At 44.1% G+C, this 18,818-nt stretch overlaps 1 protein-coding gene and 1 long non-coding RNA gene across 13 annotated transcripts in view; one reads left to right on the top strand and one right to left on the bottom strand.

The window, feature by feature from the left end:
- The window catches only part of Ptprm (protein tyrosine phosphatase receptor type M), a 649,476-nt gene that overhangs the window by 99,569 nt on the left and 531,089 nt on the right, over nucleotides 1–18,818 (bottom strand). The gene's annotated exons all lie outside the window — the stretch shown is intronic.
- LOC121142710 lies at nucleotides 13,454–17,252 on the top strand. Its single transcript, XR_005879748.1, has 3 exons — nucleotides 13,454–13,842; nucleotides 14,330–14,641; nucleotides 16,890–17,252. It is a non-coding gene; the product is annotated as an uncharacterized LOC121142710 (long non-coding RNA).

Here is an 18,818-nt window from a genome sequence, read left to right as displayed (position 1 = left end):
ACAGGAATCCCTCCTCTGTGTTTGCATGGAAGAGCTGCAACACTCTCCTTGAAGCTGACTCCAGGGTATTTTAAATTCCACTCCCTCATTATTTTAGTAAACAGCAATTCTGAAATAAATTCTAAGTCGTATCAAAGGGTAGGTTTTTAGAAACTGGTTACGGTGTACACTGCTTCCTTTTACCTCCAGTGAAGGTGACTAATATCCCACAACATGTGGTTATTGAGTTTTCTTTCCTATAACAAAAAAATGCAGTATATGCAAACCACCCCTCCCTACTGTAAATGAATGAACTGGAAGGAATCAACACAACTCATTGCATTACACTAAGAAAATATTTCTTGTTCAGGATGGCTGAGACAGACTGCAACTGCCCTTTGACCAAGAGGCCTTTGTTGAGAGGTTAGGCAAAGCAACCCATGAGCCCCATTGGATGAGTAAACCTGAGTTGCCCAACACAGTCAAAAACGATACCCAAGGGTCCTGAGTGCTTCCTAAGCTCCCCAGAGAAACCACAGTGTTGCTAAAAAGTTTCAAAAGCAACAGAAGTACTGACTATCAGTTTATGGTTCATCCTCAATCCAAGGCAAACCAGAGGTCATGAGCCATGCTGCCCTGTGCCTTCATCATAGACATAAGTGGCTAGCGGCTCTCGTGCTGGACAGGGCAGGGTCCTGACATTGCAGGAGGGCTGTGCTCGTTTTGCTAAGTAGGAGTATTCAAACTCAACCCAAATCTGCCTCTTTTAGGCACTTTTCCTTAATTTCTGTTGACCACTTCCCCCTGTAAACCTTGACTGTAGCTAGAAGTATCTGTCACTTAAGCTTTCTTTGAAACTTGCCATGCAGTCCTGGGTAGTCTAGAACTCATGGAGGCCTGTCTGCCTCTGCCTTCATTAGTGCTGGGATTTAAGTCACACACTACCACTTCTTGCTAAAATTTTGTTTCTCATTTTCATTTCAGTACTTATGAATGCTTTCTGGACCTCCAGTTTTTCTTAGGTTAATGTCATATGTAATATTTTCATAAGAATTTGTCTATTTTGTCTTTATTCAGAAATATGATAAATATTACTTATGCCTTTTATCTTTTTGTTAAAATATTTCTGCTATATTTTATTATTCATTTCAAAGAAATAACTTTTGATTTTATTTATCATTAATACTCTTCAAATAGAAAATTTTTATTTCTTCTCTTCATTGGTTTCCTTTTACTTCCCTTGATCTATTCTGCTCTTACTCCATTAATGGTCGGCTAAACATGAATTCTCAAATGTTCTTTTTCCTGGTGTAAGCAGTGAATTAAGAACATTCAATTTCCCTCTAAGCAACAATGGTCACACACCCAGTTGTCTGGCCAGGGTATTAAATATTTTAGAATTTTTATTTTAATATCTCCTTCGAGAAATGAATTACTTAGAAACGGTGAATTAAGAATATTTTAATCTATTATTTTCAACTTGACTGAATTACAATCATAGAAAGAGAACTGTAGTATGTGACTGCTACTTAGAAATTTCTACACACTCATCTTTCATAGTCGGGTATGTAGCCTTTACCATACTGCCGAGAACAGTGCCCCATGTAGTCTTAGATGGGACGCTTAGTTTTCTGCACCCGAGTTTAGAATGATCTCTGAGTGGACAGAATGCCATGCTGTTTGTCAGTAGCACGGCTCCCCTGACGAATGCTTTTGCACTGCATTTTGTCTGAAGTCAACACAATACTGTGGTCTCCCTTCTAATCAGCCTTTGCCTGCAATGCACTTTCAAATACCCTGTAAGTTGCCTCTCTTATAAGCTGCACACATCACAGTCCTCGCTAATGCACTGAGCACACATTCTAAGAGCCCATAGGGGCGCCTATAACCACAGATGGAATCAGAACCTAGACAGACTATGACATTTTCCACTTGTCTATCCATCCGTCCATCCATCCGTCCATCCGTCCATCCATCCATCCATATATGAAAGCAAATTAATAAATTAGCTTAGTAAAAAATTAACAATGTAATAGAATTACTTTAACACTATTCAGTAATACAGTTATGCTAATGTAATCCTCTGACTGGTGTACCTGAAATTATAGAAAAGACAAAAATCAGCGGGGCTTCCATAGACAGACTCCACATTCCAGTGGATTCTTACAGCTCTTATCATTAAATGCTGCCATATTTCCACTTAGTTCACTGTTATTTAGAAAATTTCTGATATATTGAATGAATTTATATTACTTTATGTTGTATTTGTTTCCTTTTTTGAAATTTAAGAGCCTACTTTGTGTGTGTGCATGTGTGTATGTGTGCATGTGTGTATGTGTGCATGGGTGTGCACGTGTATGTGCATGTGTGCACATGTGTACATGCGTGTATATGTGCATGTGTGTGTGCATATGTGCATATGTGTATATGTGCATGTGTGTGCATGTGTGTGTGTGCGTGTGTGCTGTACTGAGGTCAGAGGAGCACTTGCAGGAAGTTGGTTCTCTTCACCACATGGATCAAGGGGAGTGATTTCATATCTTCACTACTGAGCCGTGTCCCCAGGCCCTTACTCTTCTCTTTTCATCTTCCTTCTCTTGCCATCCTTTTCCCCAGGTTTGGCCATGCTAGTTTTCACATCAGTGTGGGCTTATCTGCTGTCGTTTCCTGTCGCTGTGGAGAAGTTGGCGTGAGCACAGGGCATGAAGCACGGGCTCCCGCGTTCCTCTGCTCCGTCACCCGCTCCCCTGGCTCACTCATCGCCCTCTCCTCTTGGTCACTGCCTCAGGCTGGGTATCAGGCAGTGGCCCTGTCTCTCCCCAGCCCGTCTTCCCATTCTCTCAATGGAAACAAGACTCTCACAGTGCCCCTTGGGAGCCTGAGGTGATGGTGGGTGCCTTTCACGAGTGGCTTCTGCAATTCCCATCCACCACCAAGACGAAACAAATCCACCGACCTCGCGAGTTTCGTGAATACAAAGAAAGCCTGACAGGTAACTTAAAGCTGGTGGCAAAAGTGCTTCACTTGCCCTTTTGGAATGCCACCAAATGGTGATCCCGACTGTCCCCATGCTGGGATGCACTGTGACACTGCAGCCCCACCCCCACAGACAGTCTGCACCCAGACGGCAGCTGACCTGCTCCTAATGGCACAGAGAGCAGGGCCTCTGTGCTCGAGGGTGCTAACCCTGTAGGCAGAGCTCACTGGCACCAGGCCTAGTCGGGCTGTGCTTGTTGGTAGAAGGTAAATCTTCAATGTGCCCTGCAGGAGTTTATAGTCTATCGGATTTTGACGTCTAATCTTGACGTTGGGCCCTTTTGTTCACAGCTTCAAACAGAAGTCATTAATATCACTGACCTCTTAACCACTTCAAATAGCTTCCGGGTGGCCTCAGAATATGGAGATAAATAAAAGTTTTCAAAAATTTATGTGTTTGAGCTCTAGCTGTGACTATCTGCACTGGCTGGGTGACTTTAATACTTGAGGGGAAAAAAAAGCCAATATTTAGCACCAATGTTCCTATGAAATAAATAGGTGATTCTTTCTGATTGTTCTTCCGATAACTTTCCCCACACGGCACGTTCCAATAGTTCCCCTCCCGAGCTGCTGCTTGAGCAGCGGCTGTCATGATTCTTGTGAACTGGCAATCATGTCAAAACGATTTAATCAGTGCTTGAAGCTGTGCTGGCATTGCTCTTAGGAGACATTTTTCAGAATGACATTCCCCTAAGCATTTGTTAAATAATTAGACCTAACTCTCTTCTCACAAGAACCGTCAGAAGTCCTGTTTACGCTCAGGGCCTCTGAGGCGCTATTGCGAGTACCAAGAACCCTGTTAAGCAAAGCTCCAACATCTGAGGGAAGATGAGAGTCGGGCTTTCCTGTCCTCAGGAAACATTCCTCCGCTGTCATTGCTAAGAGCTTGCATACATTAGGGAACGGGGCGGACCCTCGGTGGAATCTGATTGACATCAGGCCCTATTCTAGCATTCCACATCAAAGGGCGACTTCGTTTGTAGGACCTACGTCATTCTCCTTCAGGCCACGGTCGCGGTGGGGGACTTGTGTCACCTGCCATCTCCATCTGGCAGACACAGTAAGACAGCCCATTAGGGGGGCTGAGATGATGGCTGGCTAAGTAAATGCCACTGCCCAAGCACCAGGGCCTGAGTTTGGACCCCCAGCACCCACGTAAAAGCCACGCGTGGCAGTGTGGCTCGTGCCTGAAAGCCTAGCACCAGGAGGGTAGACACAGCCAGTGTAGACACAGCAGTGTAGACACAAGCAGTGTAGACATAGCCAGTGTAGGCCAAGATGACAAGCTCTAGGTTCAACAAGAGGCAAGGGAGGTGAAGATGCTCAAAGCTGACCTCTGACCTCTACACATCTGTACCGGTGAGCACATATGTGTATGCATACACACATATACATGCATGTTTGTGTGGTGTATATATATATGCATGCATATATGTGTGTATATATGTATGTATGTATGTATGTATGTATGTATGTATGTGTGTATGCATGTATGTATTTGCAGTATCTGTTGGCCTTCTGGGTACAGTAAGGAAATAGGACCTCCCTCCCACCCTACTCCCATTCCTAGGCCCCATGAAGCCTGTAGTAGTGGATGACCAAGGGGATATAACTGGAGCAGGGAAGCTTGTCAATGTTCTAGCTGAGAATAACAGATTCTCAAAAGTGTGGTTTTTATAGACCTGGTAAAACAATCCTTTTACGGTTTTCCTTAAAATGTAAAGAAACAGGGGCAATTCTGGAAATTAGCTCATTTAACTTATGGCTCAACTTTCACCCATTTTTAAAAAAATCTCACTTGCATATGTGAGACTCAGACTTAGCTGGATTTGCCTCAGCTAGCACCGTCAAGGAAATGAGGAGGTGGGCCAACCCACCTGGCAATCTTTGCCTGGCGTTGCTCCTAAAGTCATAATCCACTTAAGCCATTATATTACTGCCCTCTGCCCCCTTAGTGCAATGTATGGGAGACCAGGAGAGAAGAGACAACGAATGTAATTATATTTCAGTGTTTAATATGAAGCTGTGAAGGCAATCCATAAATTTAAAAAAGCCAATTTCCCAGCCACACAAGCTTCCAAAGTCTAAGTAAAACCTCAGGTTGAAACAAAGCATAAAGGCGGCACCATGCTAAAGGCCCATTGTTTACCGTGTATGTGTGTTTCTGTTCAGTGCTCTCTGAGCACAGTAAACTGGAAAGTATTCCACCGTTCAACACGATGTACTGTCCAAAGGGCCACACCTCCAGTGTTTCCTGGGTCCAGCGGTTGGATATCACGAAAGACTTAAGTGGTGATGATGTCAAAGGAGAAGCAGACTTTTGCGCATCCCCGTAAATTCATGTGAACCGGGAGGTATGGAAGGCTCTGAGTACGCTTGCTGAGCGCGGGCCTCTTTCTCGACGCACAGCACATTGTTTCAGTATTGCGAGCAAGCAGGAAGAGGACGGTTCCTTTAGCGTTACTAGCCAACCACTAATCGGTCCTCAGTACGGATTCGTACACTCTAAGAACATGCCTTGGAGAGACTCAAGTGCAGCCTAATGGAAAGGATAAAACCTTTACCAAACAAGGTTTCCTAACAGTGTTTGCCCTTGGCATCTGCTGGCTCTAAGACAAGATTTCAAAACACTTTACAGCAGCTAATTTCACTGGAGTGCGTGGTTCTCATGAAAGAAGTTATGGGGCAAAGAGGTGACGTGGAGATGCACATACACCTGTGGTGTCCTTGCGGATCTGATAAACAGCCATCCTTCCCCAGGCTTATGCAAAGCATCAGGTGAAGAAGCGAGTTATTACGGAAAAACTAAATCATACATAATGTCATGAAGCCTCACCCTTCACTTCTGGTGGAGGGATTGCTGCAGTCATCAGTGAGAGCAGAGGCAAAATGAAAAGATAAATAAATGAAAGACCTGATCACATGACACATTTTGGAGGAACTGTAATTGCTTAGGAGCTCATGGGAAGTTCTCGGGGGCACTGGAAACCACACGTGGCGGCTGATAATAAGAGAAGGGTAGTGTGACGCCATCTGGGATCTAAGCATTGGGTGCGTACGTGCCTGTGTGTATGTGTGCATGCGTTGTGTGTGTGTGTGTGTGTATGTGTGTGTGTGTGTGTGTGTGTGTGTGTGTGATGCAATGGGTGAGAAGGGGTGGGGTCCCACAAATGCCAATATATCCACCCAAACATCCCCTAGCTCTTCTGAAGGTTGAAATTATCATTTTCTCTTGACCTTTTTTTTCCCTACCCCAGGTGAGTTTCTGCCGGCAGCCAGTGCCACCACGCCGTTCTCATCTTTCTCAAAGGGGCTTCTCTAACTGGCTCTCTGAGAGCAAGCCTGGCATGGCAGACTCCTCTGAAGGATTTGAGAGCTTCTCTTTCAAAGACGGAGTGCCTTGGGAAACACGCGCTTTGTCAAGGATGGAGATGCAATGCTGACCTTTGTTAAGGTCACCTCTGCGGACGAGGAAAAGCCAACAGGAGAGGTATGAAGTCAGCAACCAGCAAGCCTTTGCAGCCCTGAGGCCTGCCATCTCGGGCAGAGCCAGAGACGGAAGGCAACTCTTTCCAGACCCCTAATTAACTGCCAGGACTCTTCAAAATGCTGCCAGGGCTCTTCCGCACACTGTATCACTTTTAATTAATTCTGGCTGCTGGACGAGCCCTCACCGGGTCATTGCGAAGCAAGGCTGACCTGTGGAGTGGGTTAATGGCTGCTAAGCCCATAAGGTATACTTGCTTTCACTGACGCTAGCCATGAAGGCTGCGGCAAGGACGGGTTGTCTCCTCCTCTGGGAGCCTCTGTTCTGTTTGTTGTTTTGGATAATGCTGTTTGCTTTGTTTTGTTTTGTTGTGGGGGGGCGCTCTGAGTCACATCACAGGACAGCAGTGTCAAGAAGGAATGTCTTCTTGTGGGCTCACTAAGAAACAAATAATAGAAAATGGTACTTCCAAAGAGTAAATTAAGTGTCTATTATGGAAAGGCTAGCCTATGAGCCAGGAGCCCTGTGCTAGCTGTGGCACAGACACCTCTCACCCAGTCCTGCTTGTCCAGTTTTGCTTCTAGTGTGTGTGCTCCAGGAGCCTGCCCCGTGTTTCCTTAGGGGAGTTTTCCTCCTGCAGGGCATCTGCTCTCCCCTTTATGCCTCTTCAAGTTGAGTGCCGTGTGTGTGGACAGAATCACGAGGTCCAGTCTTCTTTAGCCCTCCCAGGCTGGGTTTGCTTTCAGCTTGCCTGGCAGCGTCTACACGCTGGGGATTTTGGTGCGAGTGCGTTTGAGGGGATCTGTGCCTTCGAGGCAGGTTTGTAAGAGTTTGCATTCAGGCAGGAGACACGCTTGTGTTCCTGGTCACAGGAGGACCCTGAGGTCAGGCAGGGCTCCTGAGCTCTGCTACCACACGTGCACGGGCACAATTGACAGCTTTGTGCCCGGGCAGAATGGGGCCACGGGGTTTACCTGTGTCAGAGAAGGATGGCTTGTGTGGTTTCCATCCTGGGTGGAACTGGTAGCTGTGTTTTGTTTTAAGTTGGGGTCACCCCTAGGCTTCCATGTTGGTATGGCTACAGGCCCTGTCGATGGAAGGGTAGTCCAGGATAGGCAAAGCAATAGGCCTACTGGCTATCATTTATACTAAACTGAGTTTTATTCAGCATTGTACTGGAGGTTCTAGACAACATCTGAATAGAAACAAAAAATGTGGGATGTGAATGAGGCAAGCTGTCAAAAATGACACTTGACAGGATTCTCCGTATACAACTCCAAAATAGCTTTCAGAAAAATGATTGAAATAAAAACTACTGAACAATATTTCTGAACATAGGAGAAGCCAGCCACACAAAGAGTATAATGCATGCACATCTATGGACATGATCATATTTATATTCAAATATCCATCATCTATGAATCTATCCATTCTTCAGTTATCATCTATCATATCATCCATCAACCTATCTATTCATCTATCTATCTATCTGTCTGTCTGTCTGTCTGTCTGTCTGTCTGTCTGTCTGTCTATCTATCTATCTATCTATCTATCTATCTATCTGTCATCTACTTACTGTGCAAACAAAGGAGATAAAGACGTTTAACAGGACACATTAGGGCTTGGCACCATGTGAGAATAAAGTATAAGAGTACCTACATATCTACCATATAAACCTGCAATAAAAATAAAAGACAACTTCAAAAAGACCCCATTGCCACAATAAAAATAAAACCCAGAATACATGATTTTCCTGGGAACCCATAGGCTACTCCGGTCAGGGAAGTAGGAGGTACACCTATCAGGATCCCAGAGGAATTTCCTAACAGGCAACACTTAGGCACCACACTCTCCTGAGAATCAGAGAGGCCAACAGAAACCAAGGAACACAACACCCACCCAACAAAGGTAAGACCAGATCTCAGCACCCAAAATTACAATTTTTCCAAACTCAGGTGTGTAGACACTAGTGCAAAAACACAATAACAGCCATGATAATAGTCTCCACTAGAGTCCAGCAAACCAACACAGTGGGCCTGATTACAACAACATACTGAAGCACAAGAGAAACACCTCAAAATAGCTTTTGTGAATACCACAGAGGTCCTTAAAGAGGAAACGAATAAAACCCTTAAAGAAACGAGAACATAAACGACAGTAGAAGGAAATAATAAAACAGTTCAAGGCATAAAAATGGAAATAGAATCAATAAAGAAAACCCAAACTGAGAGAAATCTGGAAATGAAAAATTTAGGAACTCAGACAGGGGCCTCAGAGGCAAGCCTCAGCAACAGAATGCAAGGGATGGAAGAGGGAATCTCAGGCATTGATGGATACATTGGCCAAAGAAAATGTTAAATCTAAAAAAAATCCTGCTACAAAACATCCAGGAAATCTGGAGATACTGTGAAAAGACCAAATGTAAGAATAATAGGAATGGAGGAAGGAGAGGAAACCTAGGTCAAAGCACAGAAGAATACTTTCAAAATCATCACAGAAGAAAATCCCCTTAACCTAATGAAGGAGATGTCTATTTAAAAACAAGAAGCACACAGAACACAAAGTAGACTGGACCAGAAAATAAAGTCCCCTTGAAGCATAATCATCAAAACACTAAACATACAGAACAAAGAATATTAAAAGGGAAAGAGCTAAGTAACATATGAAAGCAGATCCATTAGAGTAACATCAAACTTCTCAGTGGAGACTCTGAAAGCCACAAAGGATAGATCTTCTACAGGTGCTGGCCCAGATTACTCAACCCAGAAATACTGTCAGTCACGATAGTTGGAGAAAACATGACATTCCACGACAAAACCAAATTTAAGCAATTATCTACCTAAGAATCCAGAAGGCACTGGAAAGAAATCTCCACCCCAAAGAGGCTAAATATTCCCAAGAGAGAACAAGGAATAAATAATCCTTTGAGAAAATCAAAAGAGGGGAAACACAGACATAAATCCACACACCTCTGCACACCTGACGTTTAATAAAGAAACCAGAAGTACACACTCGAAGAAAAGTAACGCGTTTAGCAAATGGCGCTGATCAAGCTTGGTGGCTGCATGGGGAAGGATGCAGATTAATCCATGATTACCGCCCTGCACAAAACTTAAACCCAAGTGGATCAAACGCCTCAATGTAAGGTCTCACTCTCTGAACCTGACACAGGGGAAAGTAGAAGCAGCCTTGAACCCACAGGGAAAGGCTTTCCAAACAGAACGCTGTTTACACAGACACTGAGATCAACAAGTCATTACTGAGCTATCGCGAAACTGAGAAGCTTCTGCACAGCAGCAAAGGACACCATCCTTTGGACTAAGTGAAAGTCTACAATCTGGGAAAATATTTATTTTTTACCAACTATGCATCTGATAGAGGGCTAATATTAAAAATATATAAAGAACTAAAAAAAAACCCTGAGTATCCAGAAAACAAATAGTCCATTTAAAAATGGGATACAGATCTAAACAAAATTCTCAGAATAGGAAAATCAAATGGCTGAGAAACACCCTTAGGGAAATGCAAATTAAAACTACTTTGATATTTCACTTTACAGCTGTCAGAATGACCAAGGCCAGTAAGACAACAACTCATGCTGGCAAGGATTCAGAATAAATGCAAGGTTCACTCATTCATTGCTGGTGCAAGTGCAAACTTGCAGATGCCGTGGACATCGGTGTGGTAGTTCCTCAGGAAGATGAGAATCTAGCTCTACCACTCTTGGGCATATATCCAAAGGATGCTTTATCCTACCACAAACATTTTCATCAAACATGTTCACTTCTGCTCTATTTGTAATAGCTAGAAATTGGAAATGACCTAGATGTCCTTCAACAGAAGAGCTGATAAAGAAAATGTGGCATATTTACACAGTGAACGAAACTTACAGGTAAATGAATTGAACTAGAAAAAATAAATATCCCGAGGGAGGAAACCCAGATACAGAAAGACAAAGCATTTGCTTATATTTGGATATTAGCTGTTAAGTCAATGATACCAATGCTACAATTCATATAACCACAGAGTTTAGGTATAGAGTAAGAGATTAGCGGGGACTATTAGATCTCATTAGGTAAGGGAAATAGAATAGATAGTTATGATGTTGGGGGTAAGGGAAGAGACATGGGAAGAGACAGCTAAAATTAAGGGTCATTTGAGTATTAAGTAAATATCAATAAAATCACCAATAGTGGGAGAGATAGAGCCCCAATTGTCATCAAACAAAGCTTCCAGCACTGGGATTGGGTTACATCCAATTGAGTTGTTGGTCAAAGAGGGAACTATGGGGACCCTAAAATAACCCAGGCTGTTGCCAACACTACGGGTTGCTCTCCAGAAACTGGCAACAAGACCCCATTCCTGTAGACAACACCCCCACATCTCGCTGAACATGGAGAAGTCAAGCTGGTGCTTACATAGAACCCTCGATCCCTATGTTCTAGTGTCTTTGGTACAGGAAAGTACACTGCAGGCTGCCAAAAGAAAAAACCTTAAATGCCAAGCCAGCCACAGACCATGTGATCTACAATGGCGTCTTGCCTGTGAGACATGCTAGCAGGATGGTGGCAATAAGCTTATAGGAGTAACCAACCAATATATGATTTGACTTAAGGCTCACTCCATGAGATGGAACTCGTACATGACACTGCCTGGGTCACCGCAAACCTGAGACTCGATAGTCCAGCACCCTAGGGTACAACCAAATAACTACTATTCTCCTGAATGAATGCAGCAATAAAATGACTCCTGATGGCATTCTACTGTATTCACAGATCAGTGCCCTGCTCAACCATAGCCAAAAAGTGTCCTCCTGCATCAGATGGGAACAAATAGAGAGACTCACAGCCAGACATTCTGCAGAGAGTGAGAGATCTTTGAACACTCAGACCTAAATGGGATGTGTCCATCAAATCCCTCCTCCTAGGGCTCAGAGGACCCTGAAGAAGAGGGGAGAAAAATGATTTAAGAGTAAAAAGGGATGGAGGAGCCCAAGAATACAAGGTCCTCTCAATCAGCATGATCACAGCTGCTGTGAAGTCATGGAGACCGAGGAAGCATGTACAGGGCGTGTATGTGTCTACACAGGGCCCTTGGAATACTTGTGGCTTCCAGCTTTGTGTTTTCATGGGTTTTCTGAGATGTGTGAGCAAGTGGGTCTCTGTTTCTGTGTCTTCTCATGTTTGTTTTGTCTGAAACTGATGTTGGTCTTGTTTTGTTATCTATTTTGTTTTATTCTATTTTATTTTATTGTTATCCTTCAGTAGCCTGTGTTTTCTAATGAAAGACACAATGGGGGGTGGATCCAGATGGGAGGGGAGATGTAGAGAGGAACTGGAGGAAGAGAGGGAGGGGAAACTATAAATCTTGATATATTATGTGAGAAAAAAATGTATCATCAATTAGAGGGAAAAAGCAAAAATGTATATGTATATACTTATGTATATCTACTTATGTGTGTATGTTAGTAAGTACATATACTGGGCTTTATCATGAAAAATTTGAAACTTTACTGAAACAGCTAAAGATATTTCAAATAAATGAAGACATGAAACATATTAAAGGCTAAGTTAATTACTCATTAACCTACCTATTTCCAAGAAACCAAGTTTCCTAAGTTTTATAAATGCCCCCCCTGCAATTCCAACAAAATTGCACCAGATTTTTCATGAATCTGTGTGGCTTAACATCATGGAAACACATTGATGAAAGATTTTTTACACATTTCTACTGGAGAGGAACACAGGAGGCCACGCAGAAGCTCACACACACCCTACCAGACTCTTGGGAAAAGGCAGCAAAGGTTGCAAATTATTCACCAAGGGAAATTCCCATTGGCTTGCAACCATGAAGACATGATGTGTGCTGAGAAGACACACTAACAAGAGATGCGTTTTCAGTCCCTCAAAGAGGCACACAACATAAGACAGATGAATGCTAACTTGAGTGATAGTGAATTCTGGGAGATGTTTAAATGGAGCGATGAAGGAAATGTGAATTGGTTTAATCTTTCATGAAAGTAACCTGTCAGTATATGTGAACCTGCAGTAAATACCTTTAGAAAATAATGTCAGTTAGTCCAAAAATTACTTTTAGTGGTATGCATGACAAAGATAAGTAGGAAAAATAAGGTTTGAAACTGTGCTAAGATCCAAATGAGTTATTTTATTACAGGCTTACAGGAAACTGTGACGTTTAACTGTCCTTTTCTGCTATATACTAAATATGTTTCAAACATTATGTTTTGCTTATAAAGGAAAATAACTATAAAATTGGGCTTAGAAAGCATTAAAAACAAATTAAGTTATTTTGGACCCTTGCAACAGTTTTTCATCATTAAAACAGGGGAAAGAAATAAAAGCAGGCAGTCTCTGTAGGCAAATTAATCATGCTAATTGGATTTATAGTATATTCACTTCATGTTTCAAAAAGTAAGCTTAAAATATACTTAGTAATCAGCCAAGTAAAATATTTTGGCCATAAAATTGGCAGGGAACTCAAATGCATAATTACCTAAAGCACATAAATACAATATATATATGTATATATATAAAACATATGCTACATATTTATAATTAATGCTGAATACATTATAATTTACAGTATCTCTTGTGTAATTCCCCTGAAGTAAATAGATAAAAGGTTTTCCATGTCTCCCTAAAGGGCAACAGTAGAAGGTAAAGGAAGAAACTTTAAAAATCAATACAATCGTGAATAACATGGATAGTCTATGTATTACATACCTCAATCATAAACATACAACTACTATATTTCAAGACATGCAGCAGAAGGAGTTGGAAGAATAAGCGTGCTCCCTCTCCTTTTTTTGCGAGTGACAGTTCAAAAACACCATGAGCTCTAATCTAACCTTACTGTAGTCTGATGAATCATGTCTGACATTGAATTTATACAATTTAAAATGTGAAATAAATTACTTCCAAGCACTCCATCCATACAGTCACATTATTCATCCTTGAAAGCTAAGCTAGTGGAGTTTAGAAACAAAATTAATAGAACTGTAGTCACAGCCCCATTTAATCCACAGCAGGGGTGTGTCTTAATGACATGCTAACACTAGTATGAAGTCATCACAACCCAGAACTCTTAATGTTCCGGAGGTAGGGGAGAGGTCAGACATGAGAGTAAGAAGAGGTTAAAATGGGAGAAGAGAGACACCAGGAGAGAAACCAGCTCATGAAGAAACTGAATAAAATAAAAACTGGGCCTAGAGAATCAAAGATGTGTCCTCAGGCCATGGCATGGCAGTCTATGCAGGCACAATGACCATGGAGGCACATGTCACCACACAGGTTTCTGGCAGTCAATCAGAGGCACCCACGGTAAACCTCTTCTTATCTATGAGAATATATTGATCATACTGGGGCTCTGGGACACGGAGGCTACCATACCACCAAGAACATCACTGGTGCTCGGGGTACTGGATTAATTGCTTCATGGAAGCTGAGAGATTTGATCAATGATAGAGTTTTGAGTTGGCAGAATGTAAGTGGAACGTATGTCTTCTTAGTCCATTGTCTGTCTTACAATATTGTTCTTTGAAAAGACAGAACTTACATGTTAACTGGCTATAGTTTAAATCGTCACATCAAAGCTTAAGTACTGCGTGAAGTACCTTGAGATCAGAGATTCATTAAACAAAGGTTTAATTAATCAAAGAGAATCTTGAAGGAAATCTAGAAAACCCTCCTGCTTACTTTCCTTTCCCTCTCTCAGGCTGGGTGGATGCAATCCAGGGCAACAGTATACAGAATTTACAGCTTGCAAAAAATCCCTAACTTAATCTGAGTTTGTAACTGGTCATTTCAGATAAGCTAAGCCGCCCAACAGCTTCAGAATGGCTTTCCTGAATTTCGCAGACAACGGAAAACCAGTCTAGAGAGGAGTAGTTGGCACGGCCTGGCATCACGAGCAAGAATCATGGAAGTGCTTGCTGCTTAGAGATGTGGCTTGGTCAATCCCCAAGCCACAGGTATGGAAAGCGCCTCTCCTGCCACAAAGCCGCATGTCAAATCAACAAAACACAAGGCTGATTTCCTTAGGTCTGTGTCTGCAGGCCATTGGGAGAGGGAGTCTTGCACAGTGAGAAGGACAAAGACTTGAGAGTCCACGGTGACGGAGGTATGGCTGGGGAGAGTCCCATCAACTCTAATCATAATACAGTAGCACGATGGACGGGGCATTTTTCAGTGTCCCTTTCGACAGTGCTCATAATTAGTACGTATTGGATGCATCAACGCTATCGTCATGGTCTCAGGAGTCAAGAAAGACCTTGACTCCTGAGGGTCCGCCTTCCAAGCCCTTTACGTTGTGAAATGATTGTGTGGTGCATGTTCCCTTTAGGAGATTTCAAACTGTCTGTGATGATGGAGTTTCCTTTGAATGGTTACATGGGGACCTGAGCCCAAGTTACACCTAAATAATTCTGTATTGCTTCTTCTAGGGACTGGGAAAACCCAGGCTGTTCTTCAGCTACACATAAATACAGCACAGAACATTTCTATGCATTCCCAGATAGGCAGGTCTGTCCATACCAAACGGTTCTCCAATGGGTACCAACTGTGTGTTCACCTGAAGCTAAGAGTTAGACCCTGTTTGTTGTCATTCTCCCAAGACTGCCCCACCATCAACAACAGCAGCTTGTCATTTCCCTAGACCCACCAACTGACTACAAGACATAGTTCACATGACATGCCACTCCCCAGGATGGATACTTTAGAAAGGATGGTTCACAGTAGTATTAGTTTATCTGATATGATAAAGGATATTACAGTGGCTAGAAATGAACAGCCAGATGAAGAGGGACAGGGCACGGTGAGGGGCCAATGAGTTCGGGTGATACCTGTGGGTTCACCATGCCTCCAGGACATCCACATCTTTGGTTACCCAGAAGCTCATCAAATCTTGCTGCTCACTTGTTTACAGATGCGCTGTCTCCAGCTGCCCCTACTCCCTTTCTCCAGGGCGGTCGGTGGCTGGGGCTGAACATTTGAACTCCAATTCTTTAAAATTACTCAGTCATTCCACAAACTAGTCTTGGGGGAGAGAAGTGGGGTAAACCCCCTCTTCCTGGGATACTGGGAAAGGTATATTGAGTATTCTTTCCTTCAAATGCTGTTAAAATCTCTACTTTTAAGTTCTCATTGAAAACAATAGTTCTGATGTTCATTTCTCCATAAGTAACCAAATATTTTGGGGATGGGGCAAGTTTGCCTCCTAGTTAGCAGCACTTGGACTCTCTGTTTGGCTTCCCTGGGTGCCATGAGCAAAAGAATTATCAATCAGTTCAAAGGAGAGCCAGAATACCCTTGTATCAGCACCAGTTACTCCGACCACTCCATGGACACTGAGAAATCTTTGAGAGGATTGCAGCCGACTGTCCCAACTCCTGAAGGTGCAGCCCCATTTGAGGTTGTTTGAAAGTGTGTACTAGACTCTAGGTGACCTCTCAAACATGTACAACTTGGTCAGAATGGGAATTCCTCATCTTCATCTAGTGGTCTAGCAGTGGGGTCTGTGGGATCAGCTCTTAAGGAACAAGACTGTGACTGATTGACACATAAACTTCCATGGCTGTTATTAGGTGCCAAGAAAGTATGCTAGGATTTGTTCAAACACCCCTGCTCTGTAGTCCTGATGAGGATTAGCGTCTTCTCTCCTCCTTGCAGCTTTATGTGCTGAGGTGGTCCCAAGAAGAAAGCAGCATCAGAGACAGTAGAGTGATGACAGAGGCAGCGGTAGCCATGGTTGGGTGGACATAGGCTGTGGTAGCCAGGGTTGAATAGGCAGAGGCTGTAGGAGCCACAGTTGAATGGACAGAGGCTGTGGTAGCCATGGCTGGGTGGACAGAGGCTGTGGTAGCCAGGGTTGAATAGGCAGAGGCTGTAGGAGCCACAGTTGAATGGACAGAGGCCATGGTAGCCACAGCTGGGTCATTGGCAGGCTGAACTATGAACATGGCCAGGCACCCAGCTGCTTGACAGCTGAAGCAGCAGCATTTGATCAGCTTAAGAGCCGACTGGCCAGGGCAGGATGGTGAAGGGGGGATGGAAGGAGAGAGAGTTGGCAGGAGATGGCAGAGGTTGAGACTGAAGGAGGATACAAAGCTACAAAGAAAAGAGGAAATGAATGGCAGACCCTGGTTACAGGAAGAACCCAGTCTTTAGGGCCAAGAGCTGTAATACTGGCTGCCATCGAGGGCTAAAAAAAACATCCCAACTTCTAGGGCTACGAAAGGGCCGTGACTCTTGCAGGGTTTACGTGGTGCTGGGGCTCAAATGAATTCAAGTTAGGCAGCCACTCTGCCAACTGAGCTATGTATTCCCTGGATTTTTTCAATACTTGAGAAAAATAAAAGATTTTTTTTCAGGGAAAAGTAACATTGAAAGAGATTCCAAATTGAAGCCCGGAGGTCATTACCAGGCAGGACTCACACGCATCTTCTGCTGCCTAGACAGTGAGCTCTGGGCCCCGCATTGCTGAGCGCTGACATCCGCAGTGGAGGACACAGATGGGCCCTTGCTCTGTGGACATCTGCGGTCTGTTTAGACTTTCTGTATTTTCTGTCCTTCGTGTAGCCCCTGCGCTTTCTCAGTACCCAGTGACCACACAAAGTTCCTGCTGTCAGTCATCTTAGGGCCTTTAGCTCAAAGCTATCTGAGTCTGCATCCCTCAACAGCAAGACCCAAATAAACTCCTCTCTCCAGTCTGTAGTTTCTGGATCTGGACTGATAGGCAGTTATACACATCTTCACCATCGTCCCCTCCCCCACATACTATGTGTATTTAAATACATAGAAATCAATTAACCAGACAGTAATATTTCATACTTGCCATATGTCTACAGAGCGTATCAAGTGACACGGAGTGCATTGTGCTACCAATTATTATACTGTTACTATTGCTAAGACTCAGAGCCTGGGATTGTGGAGGAACTGCTGTCTCTCATGGGGAGACCACGTGGGGTGGGGCTCACTGAGCTGGGTCTGAAGGGACTGATGAGCAAAGATGACTTGGAAGCCACCCTCTGCAGGGACCACACACCGGGGTGGGGTGGGCAGAGCCACAGGCGGGCTGCAGTGAGAGGGACAGCAGAGCTGAGGCAGGAAGACGGGCGGGAAAGTGGCTGCGGGGGAGACCAGAGCCTAAAACTAGAGCCGCGTGCACATCTGGAGGCCCAAGGATGCCACACGGCTTCCCGGTTTCTGAGAGAGTCCGTAGGTTTCCTAACATTAGTTAAGTGTAAGTCCATAAATGTCTTACGATGGAAGACAGGTCTAGAGACAGATCTACAGAGGAGAGAACAAATGTTGAGTACCAAGTGGGGGGACTCTATGGCCCACTTGAGTGATGAGGGATAGGCTGTAGGATGAGGAGACTGAACAATGGTGAAGAGAGGAGCTGTTAGAGCCCCTGACCTGACCCGCTGGTGTTGAGGGACAGTGGGGCCAGGCAGCCGAGACCCTGTGAGCGGGTGGTGACGCCGTCAAGTTAATCAAAGGCATGGACGACTGGAGGACTAACAGATGCTGACAGCCCCTTCCAGGTGGTGGCCTCTGTGAAGATGTGGCTTGTGGCTAGTGGCATCTCACACTAAAAGCCTGCAAACGAGTGGGGAAATTGCGTAATTTCTCTCAGGTAGGATGAGGAAATTTCTAAGAACCATCTTCCAAATGGAAACCAGACAGTTGCCTAGAAGTGCTTCACAGAAACTAGAAAATGTTAACCGCCACGGACTGTCGAATTATCATCGGAACAAGGCCAAAGCCCGGGGAAGTAGCAATGTCTAACCTAATCGCCTCAAGCTGGGGCTCCTGCCTGACGTCAGGAGAGGCTGGGGCCAAAGGAACAGCAGTTCAAATCAGCAGAGACCAGAGACTCTGAAGGCAAGACGAACAGCGGGCGATAAAGAAAACAAACACTTGCACGCAGCACCTTGATTAAAAACCCCACCAAGCACATGCAAAGAAACCGGTTCTCTCTATTGCCTTTCTCAGAATCGTGAGAACACCTGCTGAGCAAGCTTTAAGACCTGAGTTCAAGTCCCGAGGACCCGCATGACAAGCAGGGTGTGGCTGTAACCCCAGCCATGTTGGGGTGGGGAGAAGAGGGCCACTGAGGGTGGCTGGCTGCCAGCCTCGTCCCAGGTTTCCTGTGAGACCCTGTCCCAAAGGAGTAAGGTGAAGAGTGATAGTCCTCCTGTGGCCCCCAAATCCACACACACACATACATACATACATACATACATACATACATACACACATGTGGGAGAGCACACACACAGAGACACATGCATGTA

The sequence above is a fragment of the Mesocricetus auratus genome, unplaced genomic scaffold (assembly GCF_017639785.1).
Source record: "Mesocricetus auratus isolate SY011 unplaced genomic scaffold, BCM_Maur_2.0 Super-Scaffold_100010, whole genome shotgun sequence".
NCBI classification, from domain to species: domain Eukaryota; kingdom Metazoa; phylum Chordata; class Mammalia; order Rodentia; family Cricetidae; genus Mesocricetus; species Mesocricetus auratus.
This window is presented reverse-complemented; position numbering and strand designations above follow the sequence as displayed.